Source organism: Sceloporus occidentalis, unplaced genomic scaffold, assembly GCF_023333645.1.
Source record: "Sceloporus occidentalis isolate IW3139 unplaced genomic scaffold, rSceOcc1.0.p SCAF_1, whole genome shotgun sequence".
Classification (NCBI taxonomy): Eukaryota; Metazoa; Chordata; class Lepidosauria; order Squamata; family Phrynosomatidae; genus Sceloporus; species Sceloporus occidentalis.
Window position 1 is genome coordinate 93304439 of NW_028316981.1, and position 19653 is coordinate 93324091.

General features: G+C 38.2%; 1 pseudogene across 1 annotated transcript in view; it reads left to right on the top strand.

Annotated features, from left to right (window-relative positions):
* The window catches only part of LOC149321826 (uncharacterized), a 454513-nt pseudogene extending 435278 nt beyond the window's left edge, over nt 1–19235 (top strand). Inside the window, exons 36-45 of the transcript XR_016281690.1 lie at nt 507–533; nt 3018–3044; nt 3969–4040; nt 4156–4209; nt 4975–5001; nt 6098–6151; nt 6609–6695; nt 11309–11371; nt 14410–14448; nt 17651–19235. The product of XR_016281690.1 is annotated as an uncharacterized LOC149321826 (transcript). The remainder of the gene's footprint in view (nt 1–506; nt 534–3017; nt 3045–3968; nt 4041–4155; nt 4210–4974; nt 5002–6097; nt 6152–6608; nt 6696–11308; nt 11372–14409; nt 14449–17650) is intronic.
* Nucleotides 19236–19653: the final 418 nt, after the last annotated feature.

Genomic DNA, 19653 nt, shown 5'->3' on the forward strand with positions numbered 1-19653 from the left:
CACCAAAGGTCCCATTGGAAAAGTAAACATATGTATGGATATTTGTCATAGGGAGAATGAAGGCAGTTGTGCAGTTTGAAAATCCTTGCCAACTTCTTTTATAATTTTTCTAGTGTTAGAAAGGTATCTTTTAGAACAGAGAGGAGACTTTGACTGTCCAGATATTTTGACCTACATCTCCCAGAATTCCTTCCCTTTCAGCTGCTACATTGAAGTGCTAAATGCTAAACATCTGGAAAACCAAAGATTCCCCACCACCTTTGTAGGAAGATACAAGATAGAAATATATAGCAATAGCAATAGCAAGTACATTTCTATACCGCTTATCAGTGCACTTAAGCACTCCCTGTGAAATATATTCCACTTTGAGATTAAGTTTCTGGAGTCTGGTGTTATATATACTTTGAGGCAGAAAATATGGGTTCATAATATGTTCATAAATATCTCAGATTATGTATTAGGATACTTGAAGCCTCCTTTTACAGTTCAACCATTGCTGTCTTTAGGGTCCCAAAGGTGTTCAGGGACCCAAGGTGAGTTCCTAGTGTGCAAAGGTCATACAATATTTCATAACCATCCTACTAAATATGCATGATGATAGCGAAGCATAAGATGCCCTTGCTTGAAATGATGCTGTTTTACTTCTCAGTGAGTACAATCAATCATTTTTTACATTTATTTGTAGTGTCACCAAGGGAAGCCCCCTTGAACACATTTGTATAGACTTTCAGGGCTAGGGGGAGAGAAATACCCAGGCTTTTTATTTTTAATATTCAATACTGATCAGGAGAATATCTCTTCTCATAGCTTCTTGGTGAAATATACAATGCCTTTTTAATTGTGTGATTACAGCTTTTTAAAAATCCCTTTTTATGAGGAGATATATTCCAAATGTTTAGTGTATGTTGGACAAAATTTTGCTTCAAATGCTTTGACTGTTAGGGAAGCTAAAGCTTTAACAGGTAAATGAATGAGGAGTAACGTAAAGATCACGCTGAGATGTTTTGTCATAGTTCTGCCTGGAGTTTTGTATGATTCTGTGTCTTCACCATGTCAGTCACTCTCTCATCTCACTCTCTGCCCTGAAGTCCCTGTTTATAGATACTGTATTAGTATCAGTATGCAAGGGGATCTTGTAGCACCTTTGAGACCAACTGTGTAGAAGATGTAGCATAAGACTTGTCTGCTTCCTCAGATGCATGGAGTGAAATGATGTCTCTGTACTATATCGCTATAACTAGCTCACAATGCTGAACTCTATAAATTTGATATGCCAGGAACAACCATATTTGTTGTTCATCCCTCTTGTTCACACTGAAAGGAGAGGACACTGGGGGAGAGGAGTAGTCCCAGAAAAAAAGGTGCAGTGAGTATACTTCTCCCGCCTATTCCCCCACTTTATCTGCCAGAGTTTCAAGTGGCAAGAGTGTGGTAATATAAACTTTGAGGGGACTGAATCCATTCCTCTTATCCGCACAGCCATTTTGATTTAAAATTATATCCCACTACTCCACTTTATAGATGAAGAAGTAGACACACAAATAAACAAGTTTGACTGCCCTGCCATAGTCGTGCTAGCAGTAAGAATCATAGAATCATAGAGTTGGAAGAGACCTCAAGGGACATTCAGTTCAATCCCCTGCCATGCAGTAATACACAATCAAAGAACCCCTAACAGATGGCCATCCAGCCTCTGTTCAAAAACTTCCAGAGAAGGAGACTCCACCACACTCCAAGTTGTAGTGAACAGCACATTTTTTGACATGGATATCAGTTTTTACAAATATGTTTTTAATGATACAAAATCTTGTTCAAACTATTTAACCTTTCTCACACAAAGTACATTAAAAATAGTATTTTTCAGAGCAGCATGGTTTCATGGTTTGAGTGTCGGACTAGGAATCTGAGAAACCAGGGTCCAAACCCTTCTCAGCCATGGAATACCTGTGGAAGGCAATGGCAAACCTCTTTTGAAGAAATCTTATCAAGAAACCCTAGGATAGGGTCACCATAAGTCAGAGTCAACTTGAAAACACGTAACAACAACAAATATTATGTTTCCATAAGAAAAAGGGCTGTGAGTGTGTCAACACTCCATTCAGAAGAGGAAATGTGAACTCTTAAAAGCAAAGCACAATTGTCTTTTGTGGTTTTTAGCTCTGTACCTTTTTCTGTTCAGGCTGGCCTTGATGAGAGGATTTGAAAACCATAATGGCGTTCAATCTAAAGAATTAATCTGTAGCTGCCTGCACTGAATTATGCAGAACTGCTTGCTTGTGTGGCAATGGTTGTCCTCAGCGCTGCCTCTCTGTGCTTGTTTTTTTGTTCACTGAAGGACACATAATGAAATATAGGTGTAATAGCACAAGCATTAAGGGTTATGTTCAGCTCTTTTCTTTTGCTCATGGAATGCTCTTAGCTCTGGCAAAGGCTTCTGCAAATAGAAGGTGGGGTGATAATAACATTTGGTCATTTTCACCTTTATCCTGTAGTCCAGCATGGCAATTCCACTTACTCTCTAGATTCGATGGGCAGGGCGATCCTTCTCTCCTACTTTCATTCACAGTTTCAATTCAAAGTTTGAGGAATTAGCTTTTCCAAAAGAACTGTTACTATTGCCCCTTATAATATTTTTATTAAATTTATTAAATGTTACTTATTACCATCATAATATTTATTACCATCATATGAAGTCGAAGGCTTAAAATTAAAAATGCTTGAAGTGGGAGAGGGGACTCATGTTCCCAAAAGAAAAAGCAGCAAGTAAGCATTATTCACTACACACATGCCTGTCATTAGATCACTTTTAAAAAGGAATATACTCATGTTACCTTTCCCATGTTACCCTGCCCCTAAGTAACACATTACAGATGATGTTGTACATGTAATATGCTCTTTGATGCTCTGTTATCATCAAAGAACTTTACATGAGCAAAATAATATAACTTAATACAGTTCTAAAGACTTGGGGATAAAGTTAAACATAGAAGTGACATTTTAACTTTGTTATCTTGCAGGGTCCCCAAGGAATTCAAGGACACAAGGTAAGAAACTAGGAAAAATGATTTGGGAATTATATTGGTACAGACAGAGGACAATGTTAACTTGGGCGCGTTACACACTGCCATTTACTATGCGCTCCACGCGTCCTAGGGTTAAGAAGGGGCGTGCTAGGGTTAGGAAGGGTCTCACCTTCCTAACCGGCCCTGTTCCTAGGACGCGCGACGCGCGTAGTAAATGGCAGCCCCCATCCACACGGGGGGCGCCATTTTGACGTCTTGGACGCACAGCATCCGGACGTGGCGTGGCGGAAGTGATGCCGCGAGTGCACACCTCGCGCCTCGCGGCGCCACTTCCGGGGGCCAAAAAGGAGCGCCATTTCGCCGCTCCTTAGCTGCGCTGGGAAGCCTCGCAGTCTGGCCTCTGGGGCTTCTCGGCGCAGCTAATGGTGGCGGCGGCAGACCACCCGCTTTAGGGCGGTCTGTAACGCGCCTTGGATTGGAATTTTGACTTCTCATCACCTGTAGAAAAATAAGTCATATTGATATCACACGTTTGCTTCAGGTAGCCGTTAGTAGGAATCCTGCTGGTGCACTAGGCTGGCACAACTATACTGGATTAGTAGTAAGGACAAGAGGAAAGACAAGGCCTCACAAGCAGGATCTATGTTGGGACACATATTTTTATTTTTTAGTCTAGTCTTGTTTTGGGTGGTTTATTCTATCAAATACTGAAGAAATAAATTGTTTCATTTATTTTATTATTTATTTATTTATCTACCTACTTTTAGAGGGTTGCAGTGTTTGTTAAATGGTACATTATTTCACATTTCTTTGAAATGTAAGGATGCCTTGAGTAAGGTTTTGGGAACATGTGGCTTTAATTAATCTTGAGGAGTAAAACAGATGATTAAACATATTTAATTGATTATTTAATATTTATAAATACATATATATCTTTTTATGCAGGGTTCTGATGGTGCAAGAGGGGTAAAAGGTGAAAGTGGTCATAAAGGCGAAAAAGGTGCTCCTGGGCCACATGTAAGTAGGAGAGTCTGGCAAAATTTGCAGCCTCCAGTTGCCTTGCAGTTCACAAAAGGTGATGCTTTAGCAGCAATCCTTCCAAACCTTGATCATTATTTGCTTTTCTCTCTAGGGGCCTATTGGTGCTCCAGGGCTTATTGGCTTACCAGGCACTAAAGGAGAAAAGGTAAGCACTGGATGAAAGAAAGGAGATGGGCATCCTATAGCAGCAGACGGAGTGAGGAGACCCACAGATTTATTCAAAAATTGTGTACCCTGGATACAACTGAAAACTGTTGCAGCTGGAGGGAATGTGTTGAGATCAGGCTCCATGTAAAAATTAAAATAAAATTAAAATAGCTTTGGAGCCTCGTTTTTGGAATACCCTCTCAAAGACAGCATTCTTATGTATGTAGTTGTGTTACCTCGCCAGATCCCTTCAGTGCTGCACCAAGCTGCAACAGCAAACATTAATTTTGCTCACAATGATTTTCTCTCTGTTTGTGCTTTATTCATGAAATTCAAGTTTTTGTTACAAGGAATTAAGTCTATAGAATATGCACATAAGTGTGCCTTTCCTTTCTGCTGCTAGTATTGGCAGTACAATATAGCCGCTCTGATAGCCATTAGGGCTGAAGGGCGGGGTATAAATGCCATAATAAATAAAAAATAAACAATGACAGAATTGTTGCTAGATAGTCTCTATTCTCCAAATGCAGTAACAGTAGTCACAACCCAGTCAGACTACCACTTTAATACTCATTGGTTTCAGTGGGAGAAAAAACACGTGCTTACCTCTCCCTTTGACCTCAAATATACTTAAGTGTGTCTGGATTCATAGCCATTATGTTTAACCAAAATGTTGCAAGCTCACATGAATGAGACTCATAGACATGATTTCCCTCTCTCATCTCTTCACTTTTCTCTGTTTCTTTCTTGTAAATACATCCAGGGAAAACCAGGGGAACCAGGATTAGATGTAAGTAATGTTTGTACTGCTCAAATTTTTTCCCCAGTGGTATGTCAACACCCATTGCAGAAAGTAGTCCAATATAGGTTATATTTATATATAATGGCTATGCAAAGCTGGCTGATGGAGGTGGCCTAGCTGAATGGGAGGACATACTGCTTTGGTCCTACATTTGCCTTTTAGCATCTCCACTTGATGGAAGACTAGAGAGACCTTTTGCTTATAACTCTGGGAGAGTAATTTACAGGAGTAGGTAGTTGTAGTATAGAGCTGCACCGCTAGTCAGTTTGACAGATAGTCCAGTTACGTATATATATTTTATTCTATCTGTTGCAATAAGGTAGCCATGAGAGAGTACAGTCCTCTTCGTGGTGGTGCCTCAGTAGTAGAACCTCTGCAGAGAGGCTGTCTGGCACCCACCATACTGCATTTTGCTACCAAGCTGTTCAGATGCAGTTTTAATCCTGTTTATTATTTTATAGTATGTTTTTAATTTAGTGGCTTTTAACTTATTTTATTTTTATGTATTTACACAGTAATTCTTTTACTCTTTTTGTAAACTGTCATGAGAATATAGAAACAGGGTAAATGTGTGAGGTAAACATATAGGATTTTTAAATAATTTTATAAAAGCAATCCTACATGTCTCCATCAGGACTGCCAGGCAGATGGGAAACAAAGGCTTCAGACCAGATCTCACATAACTAAGCCCACTTAACCTACCTACTGGGTTACGGTGGCAGTCAACTACCATTACTAAGTTGATCAAAAATATGTGCTAATTTACATTTCATTTTTAAAGAGAAGATATTCTTGAAGTAATATGAATATTTAATACAGCTTGTCATAAACAGTACTTGGAAAGTTATTTTTTTGAAAGTAATTTATTATGAGACATTACAGAGGCCTACCACTGTTAGCTAAGTGTTGTTAATATTTCAATTTTGTTAGAGCACCCATTTTGTGTTATATTTTAATTAGGTTTTTGACACTAAACTTTGAGACAGTTTCATGATTTTGGGCAGCTTTCATTTTAACGTAGCAATTCAGGTCTCCTTTGTCAGAATTATTTAGCACTACAAACATATTGATGTTGCTTTCATAGGGTTTCCCAGGCCTACGAGGAGAAAAAGGAGAAAAAAGTGAAAGAGGTGAAAAGGTTAGTACCACTTCCAGTTCACTAAAGCAGATGTTTATATACTGGCAGGTAAACAGGAAACAAGTTTCAAGAATAATATATATCAACAGGTGTACGGTATTTAAAACCTTCAGATTTATTACTTATTATTTAGGCAGCCTTATAAACTATTGGTTAGATGTCACAGATCTAAGCTGCCTTCATTCTGTATACATAAAATGTCATTGTTAAATCCTCTGTTCCAATAGGAAATGTTTTTGTTTAATCACATTGTTTCCTAGATCTAATCACCACTGAATATAAGTTGCTTGCATTAGCCTAGTGTTTCTCCATATAACATCATCAGTGCTTGGATGCAAATACACAGAAAGGAAATTGTTAAATGTGGACAGAGTCTAACGAAACAGTGGCTGAAGCTTCAAGTGATATTTATCTCATTTCAGAGGATAAGACTTTCATTTTTCTGTCATGTCACCAGGGAGAAAGAGGACTGCCAGGCAGAAAAGGAGCAAAGGGTCAGAAAGGAGAGCCAGGTCCCCCTGGATTGGATCAGCCTTGTCCAGTGGTATGGTTTTATGTCACCAGGAATATATGTTTCTTTTATTTCAGCTGTTTTTTTTACTACTGCTGTGGAAATGTGAAAAGATTTCTGAAGACAGGCTGTTGCAAACTTAGATTACACCCATGTTCTAACAGTACTGCCATTTGGCTTTGTCTTATAACAGCAGGGTGTATGTTGTTGATAAATTGCCTAAATGCTATTGTGAGTTCCCACTAGAGTAAACCCATTGGATCAACTGCATTTATCCGCATGTTGACTCACTATTCAGTAGCTGAGTCAATGGGTCTATTCTGGTGGGGCAAACCAACAGGATTATAGCCTGTGTTTAAGGGCATGAACATAGCCATATGGTGGTAGAACAATGGTCTTGTAAAGGACAGCATATCAAAATAGTAACCAAAAACATGGTACAGAAAAGAGACCAGTTTTTATTTATTTCAGTTTGTCATATATCTTGAATATAATTTGAAAATACATTGGTAGTAAAAATAGAAAAATATAGATTAGGTAATCATATATGCTCCAACAAATTGCTTTAATCAGGCTGAACAGAACATTAATTCTGTCTCTTCTATTTCTTTGGAAAGGTGTGTTGAGAAACTGCTCCAGAATCCTACATCCTTTGTCAACTCACAATAGGATTATATATACATAGATTAGGATTTTATTTATACTAGAATTAACAAAGGATGTAGGATTCTGGAGCAGTTTCTCAACACACCTTTCCTAAGAAACAGAAGGGAATGAATTAATGTTCTGTCCATCCTGATTAAAGCAATTTGTTGGAGCATATATGATAATACTTTTCCAATCAGCAGAAAGGAAAGTATTTTGATATGCTGTCCTTTACTAGACCATTGTTCTACCACCATATGGCTATGTTCATACTTTTCTATTGTTACTACCAATGTCTTTTCAAATAATATTCAAGATATATGACAAATAAATACACACACACACACACACAGAGAGAGAGAGAGAGAGAGAGAGAGAAAGGATGTAGGATACCTGTGCATAGAATGATGTAGAATTTTAAACTTTAAAATCTGAGCTATAAAGAGGAAGCAAACCACAACATATATAATTGTATCATAGAAATAAAAGCTGTGTGGGGTCTGTACTAAATTTCTGCTGTAAAGGTATAGATCTGGTGACAATCTACCTATGTCACATATATTATAAGGTAAGATGAGTGTGGAAAAATGATCAAGGCTGAATTATTGGTTTTATCTGGTAAAATACAGTTTTAGATCTTCACTTAAAATTAGAGGACTGTGCTTCAGTTTTATATGACACTAGAATACATGGTCTTCTTTTAATTGCCCACTTTTCTGCTCCTCAGTAATCATACAATCTGGTTAATTATTGAATTACATTTTTTCAGGTGCTTTGTAAAAGCCAGTCACATGATGTAGCAGTTGTAATCCTTGCTTAATGTTTACACTTTCTATCATGATTAAAACCATTAGTTTTATATAGCTGGTCTATATTATTTGCATGCCCCTCATTCAATCTATAAACAGAAACTAATTTTCTGGTATAGATTTTATGCACACTTTTAGTTCCATATTTTGGGGTTGGGGGAAGGAGAATAAATGCCACAGTGTTTAATAGAGAATGTGCACACATTTTCATATATTTTAACTGCATAATAAATATAGCTGTTACAAATATTTCAAATCACAAAATCATGTTTAATACAAATAAAAAATATGTAAATTGAACCAGAATATGTTGCTATAGTTCACAAGGCCGAAGTAAATTCTTTTATAGGTATACTACTTGTTTCATTATTGTTACTTACTATTTATGGAACATGTATTTCCTTCATTTATACAAAATTGCTATGTTTTAATTTAGAATGGGTACTTTTTGTGCTTTTGTGATATTTTGGGATATTTTTATATATATTTTTTTTTTAACCTCAGCTGTACAGGCATAGGTAAGCCTATGCAATTCACCTCTTTTTTTAAAAAATAGTTACTAGCTTCACTATTAGAGGTGCCAATGTCAGGATCATGGCCATAAAAGTTTTAGACTCCCTGGACATTTTTTTTTACAATGGAGTCTATATGTAATGCATTCATTCATAATGCAAAGCTATATTTTTCCCATTAAGATATTTTTAATATATTGCTATGTCATCAATATAGATCATAAATGTTTGGTGCACTTTTATTCTTTATGACTGATGCTCTGCATACATCCTATTTGTTTATGGCTTAAACTGTACATTTTGAAGGAGTTAACTGAAAAGCAGAAATATATAGGGCTAAAACCAGTGCTAGCCACAACTGAAGTGGACCTATAGAAAAGCTATGTTGCTTATCCCATTTGTTTCAGTAGGTCTCCTCTGCTTAGGACTAAAATGGGATCGATCCCACAATATATTCACTTTCAAATCCTGACACAGCACTATTTGTCATTAAGAACAAACTATTCTGCTAGTTGAGACTTCAGTTTAGACTCAAAACAGCAGCCAGCCACCTGTATAGCAATAGCATGTATGTCAGTGAAAAGAACTACAGTGGGCCCTTGTTATCCACTAGGATTTGGTCCCAGGACCCCCCATGGATACCAAAATCTGTGGATTCTTAAGTCCCATTAAACACAGTGGCATAGTGCAATGGTGTCCCCTCTATATAAAATAGCAAAATCAAGGCTTGTCTTGGGGGGTTTATACTTTTTAAGAATATTTTCAAGCCGTGGATAATTGAATCCATGGATATTGAGGGCCAACTGTAATATACAAGGATCTTTTTAAAAAGTAATTCTCTGAAAATGAGCCTAAGAAAATGATACCTACTTAATCTTGCTAGTCAACTATCTTAATTCTCACTTCTCAAATCCTATCCACATCAAATCTCCTTCTGTTCTTTTCTAATATTCTACATATAAGTTCCAGTTTCTCAAAAATATTTTCTCTGATTTGCCCATTAATAAATATGTTAATTTAGCAATTAGCTACTTCAGTGCTTTTTTAAACCAATTTTTGCTTGAAGGACTATCAACTCCTCTCCAGTATTTTGCAAAAACTATTTGTGCTGCTGTCACCATATGCAACATTAACCTTCCATGCTGTTGTTCTAATGTAAAAGCTTCCTCAAAAATTTCAAGTAAAAAGATTTCATGTTATAATTCTAATTTTGCTTTCAAAGAGCCCTGGTGGCGCAGTGGTTAAATGCCTGTACTGCAGCCACTCACTCAAAACCACAAGGTTGCGAGTTCAAGACCAGCAAAAGGGCTCAAGCTTGACTCAGGCTTGCTAAAATGAGTACCCAGATTGTTGGGGGCAAATTAGCTTACAGTTGTAAAACTGCTTAGACACTGCTTAGGCGGTATGAAGCGGTATATAAATGAAGCTTGTTTGTTTGTTTGTTTCAAAAAAATTTGGAAATGAAATCTAATCATATTTAAGATTTTTCATCTATGCTTTCTCCCATTGACCAAGTTAATATTATGCCCTATACTTCTAGGCCGTTTGATCATATACTCTTTTATGAGTTCCTCCTTCCAGTTAAAGTTTATTAAGAAGTTATGCATTTTGGCTAGCAAGTGATCATCATTATCACATAATCTTTTTTCAAATTCTGATTTGATTCCTTCAGAATCTCAATTCTTTTTATGTACTTTATATCTTTCCTAGATTTGTAAATAGGGAAACCATTATAGCCTAAAACCTTCCTATTTTAATTGTTGTATGTCTTTATTTTTCAAGTTATTTTGCAAGAATATAGAAAATTATGTTATTTGGCCAAGATATAGAAGATCCACATTGGGTACCCTTTCTTCTTGTGAAAATAGTGTGACACAAGATCACACCAGAACTTTTCCTGAAAGCATGCTGAAACTGTCACAGGAAGTATCCAGTTAATGACTTGCATTAGTCAGCGGCACATTATTGTTCTTCTGTTAAACCAGCAGCCTGGTTTGTACTAGTAGAGACAAAATCCAAACCATATATTTAATGAGATAGCCTAAAAACATGAAACAATCAAGTATGTACCACAAAGTAAGTATGGCCTCCTATGGAGAGTCTTCTGAAGTAATGAAATAGCACTAGAGAAGGTGCACAGCCACAGCAAAGACTTCAAATAAATGGCAATTCCTGTGTTTGTAAGGTCACAAAAAACCCATCTTATTATTACAAATGGTGGTCTATTAGAGACTGATTCAATTTCCTCTGGTATTGGATCTTGCCGGATGCCTGCAAAAAATAGTTAGCAGGGTTATCAAAAGGTTTAGCAATGACAATATTTTGCATGACTGCTAATGTGGTGGGTACCAAGTTAATGAAGACCTGCTTTATGTTCTTTAATACTAAACAGATGACTAAGAACATCACACACATACAACTGAAAGCCTCACTCTTCAAACACCATTTTAAAACCCCATCCAAGACACATAATATTTTTTTTACTTTCTATGACAGCTCGAAATAAGAAAAGAGACTCTATTATTTCTCCCCACACACTAGTTTCAGTAATGGAGCAAATATACCCAGATCTGTAAAGTTTCTGTAGGTCTTTAAGATGTATCTTCACTTTCTTTCTGTTCTTTCTTTTCTTTTCCTTTCCTGTAACTTTTCTGTATATTTCTCCTTTTTCAATTAACAGTTCATTTTTAAAGGGGAGCCAAGTTTACCAGAACTGGATGGTGTGGATATGCTTTGTCCTTTGGTATAGTATCTCTCTTTCTTCTTTTGCATGGCTTCTTCAGCTTATCTTTTTCTACAATCTTCCTTCTTCCCTCTCTGGAAGCAGCAAATCCTATTCACAGTGGATAAATGATAACTATGTAATACTGTGGATGCTGAGTTACACAGCTACGTCAGGCAACAGGTCCAGGGGGAGGGAGTGGCAGCAAGGTGGAGGACAGAGTTATATGGGCAATGTCATCTTCCTTAACTAGACTGCTACCCTGATACACCATCACTAGTCTCAAAATAATACATTGGGCCCTTGGTATCTGCTAGGGCTTAGTTCCAAGACCACCAATGGATACCAAAATCTGTGGATGCTCAAGTCCTATTAAATACAACACTGCAGTGAAATGATGTCCCTTACAAAATCAAAGTTGGCTCTTTAGAATTTTTTAGGGGGAGGGGATATTTTCAAGCTGTAGATGGTGGAATCCATGGATGCAGAATCCATGGATAAGAAGGGCCATCTGTACTTACCTGCCAGATAAGTTAGCATCTGTATGTGAAATGGTGTGGAGGTTGGAGGAACTACCTTGTCCTTTGCCTCAAAAGGCAGATTGGCTTGATCTGGCCTCGTGTGGCTTGTACAAGTATACAAACTGTTGAAAGAACTTGTGAGTGGCAGAATGTGTTTGCCAGAGATGCCTGTTGAAAGCCAAGTACTTCAGGGAGAGGTATTAGAATTAGTACATATATGCTGCCATTTTTATTCACATAAGTATAAGCAACTTCAGAAGTATAAGCAACTACAAGTATAAGCAATTTACATAGGTATAGCTCACATAAGTATAAGAAACAATTTCATGAGCCTTGGCACATTTTATTCCAGACAGGTTAATGCTGTGTAATGAATGTTTCAATATTTTAATGCTAATATCTAGGATAACCTCCCCATACAGAACATTACTGATGGTTGGGGGAAAGCCAGTAATAGCTCAGTGGTGGAGGACATGTTTTATGTACAGAAAGGCCCAGCTCAGTCTCTGGTCTATCCAGTTAAAACAATTCCTAGGACATGTTCAACCTCAGGTCCTGAAGAGCCATTACCAGTCAGAATTCACAGTACTGAATTAGATTGTCCAACAGTCTTATTCAGTATAATGCATTTTTGTGTGTCCTCATAAGTCTTGTGGAGAGCTTGGAAAAGTTATTTTTTTGGACTACAGCTCCCAGAATCACTCAGCCAGACTGGCCGGTGATTGTAATGCTGGAGCTTCTGGAAGTTGTCAAGTTAGTCAAGTGCAACTATGTTAGTCAGGTACAACAATCATTGCACCATTGCGATGATGTGTCCAGCTGCCTCCTGCCAGTGATCAGTGGTGTGCTGAGCAGATGCAGGGGTCCTTTTACAACTCCTACATGCACCACCAATTGCCAGTGGGAGAAGGCTGGTCTTCAAGAACTGGTTTCACTGTGACAAGTCACTTTGAGGTTTAGCTCAGGCAGGTATGCAGTTGAAAGGCTATGCATGGCTATGCCAGAAAAATAGATTTTTGAAAGCATACCCGTGCTCAGATGTTCATAATTGCTCCCCTACTTGGCAGTGCCCATTTGTACCCTTCTCCTATACACCTGTGCTTTGGCAAAGATTATGCTTGGTTAGTCTAGCTTGGTAGGATGGTTGCTTTATTCTTTTAAATTTTTCTTTAAAAACATCACATTTTACCCAGTTTTCACTTTAACCACATGAAACTATGTATATGTAAATACATTTAGGTGTGCGCAAGATATTGTAATTAAAAGTATAATTTTATTTTGCTAGTTGTTTATGTTACAATTATTACCAGTACATTCAGTGATATATTGGAATTATGATTTATGAGTAACAGTAGTAAAAAAACAAAACAAAAAAAAACATTACTAAGGATTGTGTATCGTGCAGAATGGAAAAGGGTCAATGGGGGGGGGGGGGGTGACACCGTGAGTTACCACACTGGGTAACACCAACTCTAGAGATTCCACAGTCCAGAGAGATACGATAAAATGAAGGGATTTTTGTCACTGTGCACTTGGAACAGTCTTCCAAACTCCACAACAAAAACAGTGGGTTGCAATGATAAGTTGGACAGTGGCCATCTTAATAACATAACTTACTATCAGGATGCCAGCCTGTATTTGGTTTCTGCAAATTGGTGGGTGGTTTCAGAGTGCACAGAGCAGGTGGATAAATCAGCCTTTTTGTGTCTGGTGCCACAATAGTCTTACTGTTGCCTATATAAAAGCAGTCTTCTCGGTCTTGTTACTTTTGTAAGAATGAGAAACTGCATGCATACCTTCGGGAACTTCCCAAAGTAAAAAGCTGCCGTTTTTGTCCCCTTTATGTTCACTTTATTTTTGTGTTATTTCTGGTCTGGTGAAACGTCATGTGATAAACTTACCACATTTGCAGGTTTTTCTAATTTAAATCTACTTTAAATCCCATTTCTCACTAGTGTGATAAGGTCCTATGAAATGGACAGCAAGCGAAAAATATCTGCCATAGATGAGGAAGATGCTTGTGTCTCCCCTAGCTATTCCTGCAACTGTACCTGCCATTTTGAAAAACAGATAATGACACACTAGCAAACCTTCTATATCACTTATTGAGTTGAGCTCAGAGACACTGTGTTACACATTGTCTAAGACAATTTAAATCAATATCAAAATGGAGTGCTTATTTGTGTAGCTCTTCCTCCCCTCCCCGTGAAATTCATATTACTATATAAAACTAGGCATTTTCAATTCAGAAAATTAAGACAGCAGTGTGGTGACTTTCTAAAGATCTGTTGTTAGTAATACCTGGTAATCATTTATTTATTTGTGCAATACTTCCTTCATATTTGTTTTTGTCCAGTCACGGTTTTCAATTTTTACATAGATGTTCATATTAGCTGTTGCTGTTTTTAAGCGTTACAGGTCAATCATGAATAAAGTGTGTGTGTGTGTGTGTGTGTGTGTGTTTTGTAAGCATGTATAAAACCAGTGATACATTTAACTTGATTCTCACAGTATAAAATGTTTTATTTCTTTTTGCAGGGACCAGATGGATTACCGGTACCAGGATGCTGGCACAAGGTATTGTAGAATATCCTGGATTTTCTCTTTGATCTGAATATAGATTATTGTTTAGTGGGAGCAATAACATGTAACCAGTACATTTTACAGGTGTTTTGTTTAAATAATCATAATTGAGGCAAATCTAGATATCTCTGCTTAAATGTCTCCATAACAATCTAACCACCAGAGAGGAACTGAACCAAATAACCTTTCACCTTTGCATACAAGTCTATTAAATGATATTGGCAGATGTTTCATATTAAAAATAGCAGTTTGTTAGTAAGATGCCTCATACTTTGTTCTATGAATGCCACAGAAATCTAGATTTATCTCAGTTTTAAAGCTGTATCTTGCTTTTAAGAGCTTTTCACACTGCATTTTTAAAGTTTTTCCCCAGCTGGCCTAATTTAGAGGAAAACAACAGGCAATTGTTGCACATCCGCATCTTTCAAGGCAGGCTGTGCAGAGGGTGCAGATTCCAGAAGAGAATAAACAGGGGGTTTTCCCACCAGAATCCCCCCCTCTTTTTAACCCTCCCTGCCTCATTTAGGCAAGCTTTGTGACTAAAACTGCATGATTGACTTTAAGAAACTTAACATTTCTTAAAGTCAATCATGGTTTGTAACTGATACACGATTTAAGACATTTTCAATTGTTTGAAGTTATTATTATTATTTATTGGTTTAAACTGGTTTTATTATAAGCTGCCCAAAGATCTTCAAATATTAACTAAGATATAAAGATTTTAGAGAGCCGTTATGGTATCCTGGCTTAGGTGTTGAGCTAGGACTCTTGGAGAGCAAGTTTCAAATCCTTGCTCTGTCATGGAAGCCCATGGCTAACCTTGGACATGTCACACACACATCAGGGGAAGACAATGGCAAAAGCCATCTGAATAACTCTTCTGAAGCCTTGATAGGGTTTCCTTTGGAAATGGCTTGAAGACATACAATAGGAACATATTTTATTAAAGAAATAAAGGCGGGTTATAGACCGCCGCTTTGCGGTGGTCTCCCGCCGGCGTCATTTGCTCCGTGAGGGAATCGCAGCAGCCACACCACACGGCTCCCGCGCGGAGCAAAAAAGAAGCTCCATTTTGGAGCTTCTTTTTACGGCGCCGCTATGACGTCTGGGGCGGACTCGCGACGTCATAGACGCCGCGCGACATCCGGATGCACAGCGTCCGATACGTAAAGATGGTGGCGCCCGTATGAACAGGGCGCCGCCATCTTGTACGTATTCTATACGTACTAGGGTTAGAGGGGTGCGGAAGCACCGCCCCTTCCTAACCCTAGTATGTATAGAATACGTACTAAATGGCGGTATGTAACCCGCCATGCTCTCTTGCTGTGACAATTGGATCAATGGACTTTATCAAACGGAGGGAAATTGGGGGATTCAAAAGGAAATTATTATCCAAGGAAAGTTGTGCGATCACAGCTAAGATTATCACATCATGTCACGATTAAAAAGGATTTATCCTGGGAATAACCAAGGAATGACCAGCAACAAATCATTCATGGGGAAATCTCATAAATGATTTGTTGCTGGTTATTCCGGGATAAGCCCTCTCTAATCGTGATGTGATAATCTTAGCTGCAATCACACAACTTTCCCTGGATAATGTCTTTTGAATCCCCCGTTTTTTCACTGTGTGATAAAGTCAATGCTTCCTGTATTGCTGCCCTATAAGAATTTTATTATAGTGTTGACAAGTTTCCTGGAAACAGGGACACTTTTTACAAATTCAGGGGATTATTATTATTATTTTACAGTTTTCAAAGTGGCATATACCATTTTCATAAGTTTCCCATTTCAGCTTAGCTGTATGTGTTTTAGGGTTAGGATGTTGTTGTTTTTTTAAAACAAGATCCCTACATCTTTCTTAATCGTTAAAGCTCTTTTCAACTGTTGGCTACTAGCATACTGAAAGAGTCTCTGCAACCGGTCTGCAATGTTTTGATGTCAGGACTACATATGCCCAAAAAGGATATAAGTGATGAAATGTTCTTCTTTACCAAGAGAGGGTAGAAAGGACAGTTGTCCACTCCAAACCAAATAGAGGATAATCCAAGCCATGTTTGAAACAATGCAGTGGGACAATCCCAACTCCAAGGGGGAAGAGATGGCATATCAGGAACGACATCAGGCCATTTAAGACATGCAGTATGTCAACAGGAAAACCATGATGAAAGTCAAACCTAGCTCCTTCCAACATAGGGAACCCCTACTGCTATTACAGCCCTCTTCACACTACACTTTTATAGTGCTATTATTCCATTTTAACGGCCATGGTTCCATCCTGGGGACAACAGTCTGATCAGAGACACCAGAGGAACTCTATGGCTGAGAATTGTAAATGTCCCTCAACTCCCAGCATTCCAAAGGAGGGAACCACATCATGAAGTGCTATAACTATGTAGTGTGGATGGGTCCCAGGTAAATGATACTGTGCAGCTGCTCTGTCTGGCTCTCTCTGATTTTTTTTTAATAATGTTGATGATTCAAACAGTGTGAAAATAGGGCAAGATTACAGATGCTGGGCCTACTATAAAACTATATATCTGAGGTGGAGTGGTTGCACAGTAAAATAAGAATCTTATCTGGAAGCAAACTTTGTCACAAGATGATGCTAAAAGATTATTTGGATAGGATCTTGAAAGCAGAAGATTTCTTTAATTGTCGAAAGCTGCACCCTACATTTGTTAGAACCAGCCAAAAGGTTTTGTAGAAATGTCCAGGATAATTCCAGAACACACATATTAACAAAACAAAGCTTTTTCCCAATGGATGACAATGACATGCATGCTATGCCTGTGTTTTAAAATATGTCTCTGTTTTTTTCCTCAGTGATTCTGCAAGCATGGACTGTGTAAATAATAGTGTGATATATTTTGGTCTTTTTTTAATTTTTATACAAAAAGAAGGGAGAAGTCGCAAAAACAATAAGTCTTCAACAGTAATATATTGATTGTTTTATACCGGATGGTGTCATGTATGAATTTTAAAGATTTGAACATTCCCAAGCATACATAACATCAGGAGTTTATAACTGGACACTGAGATATCTGGGAATGAATGTTATTCGCTGCTAATGCTACTGTGTGGAGTGGACTAACAGCACTGAGAAACTTTACCTAGTGTGCCTTTATGTTGCATGGAGAAGGAACGACTTTCTTCTAAACTTTGGCTTTCCATTTTGCAATTCTGTTGCACGTAGTCACAGATGCAAACAGGGGAGAAAACAAAAAAGAAGAAAAAGACACAGCCCTAGAAACAAGGCAGACTGTGTTTTACGGATGAATGTAGGAGGAACTTCCCATCTGGAAAAGTGAATACAAGTGCTACCACATATGCTGCTACTTGCCTCCACTTTGAAGAACTCTTTAACAGACAAGGTCATTACAATCAGCTCTTATCATCTGTGGCTGCTTCTCCTCCTGAAGAAAACTTTACCTCTGGAATTACCTGTGCTTGCTTAAGTCTGAGAGATCCCCTTCAAAACTTTACTGCCACAGAGTTGGGGAAACTCAGAGCACCTTGCTTGCCAAATAATTTTTATTTTCTTTTGAAAAAACAAACAATGAAAGGAAATAATTATCAGATTCATCTCAGTTTTCATATTTGGAACAAATTCTGCTTGATACCTCTCCCCTAGCATCAAGACATGAGTGCCAACTTATTGGTGCACATTTGGGAAGGATTCCCATATGAAGTACAGTGCTTACCTCCCTGGACTCCAGGGCTTGTTATATCATAACTTACAAACCGGATCTTCATTTTCCATCTTGCTTCCCACTCCATGTACACAACCAAGTACATAGTTACTTTGACAAGAACATTGTTATTGGTGTATAAATACTTCCCAAGCAAAGCTACCTATGGTCAGAAGCTTAATAATAGGATCAGCAATTTGTTCATGAAAGCAGTCTTTTCAGCTTTGGTTTTCCAAAATAAAGAAATCTAGGAGAAGCTCTACGTTTTGTAGAATACAGTAGTTGCATTGGTAGCAGATAATCGTATCTGAGGGCAGTAATACCTGGCAGCAGAACCAAACAGATGAACAACAGGCCTCTTCCTTAAATGCGCCTGGGAGTTCTGATCTATTGACTGCTAGAAAAAGTGTGGAGCTGCTCTAGCAGCCAGCCCTAATGGATTGTGGAAATGAACACAAATAACAATGGTGGAGTAAAACATGGTCCCACATGGGCCCTGATATTTATCCTTGGTGTAACTGGTTTGTATCTTCTGATTTCCAAGACTTTAAGCAAGCTCACACATAGCCTGTGTTCAACTTGTTCAGCTTGCAATAAGAAGCTATTTCATTTCAAGCAGCACTGCCCACAACTGTATAATGCTCTATATCCCCCACCAGACAAAGTGGCTGTGCTGTTTATGGGCTCACATACCTACTTAATCTTTTCTTCCTCTAGCAGACACAAGTTGGACACACCAGCAGGGTTGGCCCTTGAGCAGAGTTGCGTTCAGAATACTCTTGTTGGTTGCCCAGGAGACTACACGATGTTCACCAGTTCCCACCTCTCTTTGTAGACTCAACACCACACCTCTTTCTGGTTTGGAGGGTCCTCCAGCCCTCCAGTGCATATGAGGGACATAAGGAATTACAGAGGCAGGTGGGAATTTACAAACATTGGTGTTTCCCTTTCTGCTAACTGGATCAGGGTCCTCCAGGGATATTAAAAACCATTATATCTGTAGCATTCAAAGACATAGTTGTGTTAGTCTGGAAAATCAATATGCAAAGGGGTCTTGTAGCACCTTTGAGGCTACGTGAAAGAAAGAAGTTGGTAGCATGAACTTTCATAGACTTCAGATCATTTCCTCAAATGCATTTTTGGAGTGGAGAATCCAGAGACAGACCTACAGTATATAAGTAATTTGTGTGTGAGAATGTCAATTCAAATTCAAAACCTTGTAAGTATGGAAATGAGGTGACAAGTTCATTATTAACTGTAATTGTTGATTGGAAAGAGAAATAGTAGAACGCATCCACATACTATAGTCCATAAGCAATGGGTTGGCACACTACACACACTACCTAACCCTCAACCTCATGAGGGTGTCCTTGACCAATTGGTCTCTCCTCTCTGTTTCCCACACTGCATTCCAACACTCATTCATATGGTTATCTACTCTCTTTGACTTCGTGCAACAACCTTCCTCCTGCCTTTGTCCCCCAATAACCATTGTTAACATTGAACT